This window comes from Cupressus sempervirens, chromosome 6 (assembly GCF_028749045.1).
Source record: "Cupressus sempervirens isolate cs-2001-9-10 chromosome 6, ASM2874904v1, whole genome shotgun sequence".
NCBI lineage: Eukaryota > Viridiplantae > Streptophyta > Pinopsida > Cupressales > Cupressaceae > Cupressus > Cupressus sempervirens.
Window position 1 is genome coordinate 391,696,767 of NC_143123.1, and position 3,574 is coordinate 391,700,340.

Sequence of the window (3,574 nt, forward strand, 5' to 3'; positions counted from 1 at the left end):
TGGGATAGCCGCCTAGCGGCTCGACTACCAATGACAACTGTTGCCTTGGCAACTACTGCTACGATAGTCATTGCCTTGAAAGCTGCTGCTATGTCAGTTGTTGCTATGACAGCTGTGGGGGTTAAAAAGGGAGGAGGAGAAGGGGGGTGGGGGTTGGTGGCCCCTGCCTCCCACTAAAACACATTTCTTTATTTAAACATATTTCTTTATTTAAACAAAACAAATAAACCACCCAGGCTCACCCCCCCCCACAGCCCCCGCAAAACTCCATGCAAATTTTGTATGTATTTAATAATATAGTTACATAGTAATTATAAATTACTATGTAATTATTAATATAGATAAATTTTCTTGTTCAAAATCCAAATCTCAATTTTTTACCAATTAGATTACAAATTTATGACATCTACCAAACAAGGGTTTTTTATTCTTCCATTTAATTACAGATGCTTTTGAGCATGAAGAGCGATAAAACATAAACGAGGGTTTTCTAATTTCCAATTTGTATACAAATGTTTCCTAGAAACAATGAACAATCAAACCCACACACAAGGTTTTCAATCATCAAATTGCTTATAAAAGTTTCCAAAAATGAAAAACAATAAATATGCAAATAAGGGTTTTAACCCAGAAGAATTCTAAAAATAGAAACACAATAGACATGAAGAAGTCAGGAATTCAAAGGATGGAAAACCACTGTATAAATAAACCACAAGATCCTACTTGGATCTGATGCTAAAACGACAATCACATGAAGCATGCAAAACAATCCCCTTTCTTTGAAAACTTCCTTCTTCGAAATTGCTCCTCCAAAACCTGTGTAATTGCAAAATGAGCTCTAGATCTCTAATAAAGAGTTCTCCCCTAAATTTGGGGCTATGATTGTGTAATCACGCGAGGAACTCGATGATCAATATCTTTTATTATTTTATTATCTTTTTACGTTTTCATGCACAAACTTTTAGATATTTAATTATAAAATATCTTTATTAAATTAATTAGCTTTTTCTCTTTAATTTAATTTATTATATTTTAATTTCATGCATATGCTTTATGCAATTTAATTAATATATACTTTATTAAATAATTGCTTACTCTCTCTTATTAATTTGCGAGACGTTTTCATAATATATTTAATTAATTTAATTAATAATATTATTTATAGTTTATTATTAAAATAAAACACCTAAGTAATTATTATTAAATTAAATAATTATATTTGTGCCAAAATTAGAACTTTAATAAAATATTTTAAATTTAATTCTTTATTTAATTAACTTCTCAATTAATTAAATATAATTAAATATAATTTAAAAAAAATAAATTTTCATTAAATTAAATCATTAATTATTCTTTTAACTTGATTTAATATAACAGAAAATACACCAAAGATTCACAAAATTGAATGCAAATCCATAACAAAGTACAAACAACTAGACCACATTCAAGGGGCATAATCACAAATTTATGAAGAATTTGGAAGGTAGACAACTTAGATTCTTGCCCTACTTTTTAGGACAAATGGTTTAAGGATAGGATTCAGACTCAAGAGTTACCTCCCCTCTCTGACCATTGAGACATTGCGATATGGTACGCTCATCTTGGCAATTTAGGTAAGTCAATACTCGGTACCTATAATCTGCATAAAAACCACGCATGTTCAAACACATATATTCTAAACAAAACAGGCAATGGTAGGTTGTGGTACATCATGTAGATCCCGACTAGCAGGCAACTATAACTCCCTTCCTCAACCACATTAGAAACATCAAACATAAAGAAAACATACACGTACATCATACAAATGCAAGTACAGGGTAAGTATCCATAGAAACTGCATAAAAATCATTCATCTAATTATCATCATTCAATAACTAAAAGTCACTACATGAACATATATATCATCATTGAAACAATCATAAAATAACTAGAATAACTAGTACTAAAGTAACTCAACACATATATTGACTAAATATGAAATAAAATTAATCAATACTAGTAACCCATCACCGCTAGTCATAAAACATAATCAAAGAATAGGTCTTAAAGAATTTGGTCAAAACAAATCAGAAAAGTCAAGTATGGGTAGGCATTACATGTTTATTGTTAATATCATTAGATCATCTGGTAAAAGGATAGAAACACATATTAATAACCTACATTTATGCAAATAGAAACTATAAATGATTGCATTATCATCATAATCAATCAAGCTCAAAGCTTCAATTATATACTAGAGGCAAACACTAACACATCAATTTTCTGTTGTGAAAATCAATCCTTTTAAAGTAATCTATAGGGATGAGTCCCCACTGGTCTATAGTGGGTGGGAGCGAGCTTGTTATGTTTGATTATATGGTTGTTGTGTTTTGTTATATGGCAAGGAGTAAACATTTGAAAAAACTCAAGATTTAGTAACTAAAATCAACATCAACTATACCATTGCATGGTTCTCAATGCAAGCACTAATTATATTAATATTTTACATATCTCTCATCTTTCTCCCTGTTAGTTCCTTACGCATCATAACTTGGGTATCTGGGAATTTCATTAAATGGTACTCTCTTGGATGTGCATCTCCATTCACTTTGCAACTTGGACCCGTTTGGCAGCAGGAATACGAGTGGAATAGACATATGTAAATTCTTAAAATTTGGAATTCTCCGTTTGGGTGGACCAAATCGGAATTGCGAATAAGAATATAATAGGAATACACATTCCAATTTTGGCTCAAAAACGATCATTTACAATTCCACCCAAATAGGTAGAATTGAAATACGTATTCCTATTCCAGTTTTATTTATTTTAGAAAACATGAATTTTCGGTTCTGTGAATTCCCATCAAATTCTGGCTGAACCAAATAGAGAGTAGGAATATGTATCGTTATTTTCTATTCTAGAATAACAAATCATCTTCTCATATTTGTATTCCTGCAACCAAACAGGTCCTTAGAATTATGCTTGAAACGTAGACATTGCATTCGTGGTGTTTTAACTTCCATTTCCTTACAAAGAATTGAAATTGGAAGACCAACCATTAGAAAAGGAAGCTAAAGTTGCTGTGGAGATTGGTAGGACTATTAGATTGTGATATTACCATCGGAAATCTAGTGTGAAGCTTTATATTAACATTTTGGTTAAGCAGCCAAAACTCTTCATCTCCGTTGTCGTCTAGTCCGGTTAGGATATCTGGCTTTCACCCAGACGACCCGGGTTCAAATCCCGGCAACGGAACGTTTTCCTGCAGGAGTAGGGTTTCTTAATAAATATTTGCTGCTGCTTTAGCACAGTTTACGTTTTCTTACGTCTGTCTGTACACTATCAGTGTATCGAAGTCATATATTAAATGTATTGATCTAAGAAATGAAGGTTGCGTCAGCGTGTTCGATTCCGAGTGCTTTTAACATCCCCACCAAACATAGAAGCCCATGGAGATGCAGGGCATCGATCCCCGTACCTCTCGCGTGCTAAGCGAGCGCTCTACCAATTCCGTGTTGTTGCAGACATTAAATTTCCGCATTGATAAAAGCTATTATTTATTCCAGTATTATCTAGTATTGTATGCGTGTTTTTC

General features: G+C 32.4%; 1 non-coding gene across 1 annotated transcript; it reads left to right on the forward strand.

Moving 5' to 3' along the window:
• The first annotated feature begins 3,160 nt into the window (after positions 1-3,160).
• On the forward strand, positions 3,161-3,234 carry TRNAE-UUC (transfer RNA glutamic acid (anticodon UUC)). Its single transcript has one exon. It is a non-coding gene; the product is annotated as a tRNA-Glu (tRNA).
• The last annotated feature ends 340 nt before the right edge of the window (positions 3,235-3,574 follow it).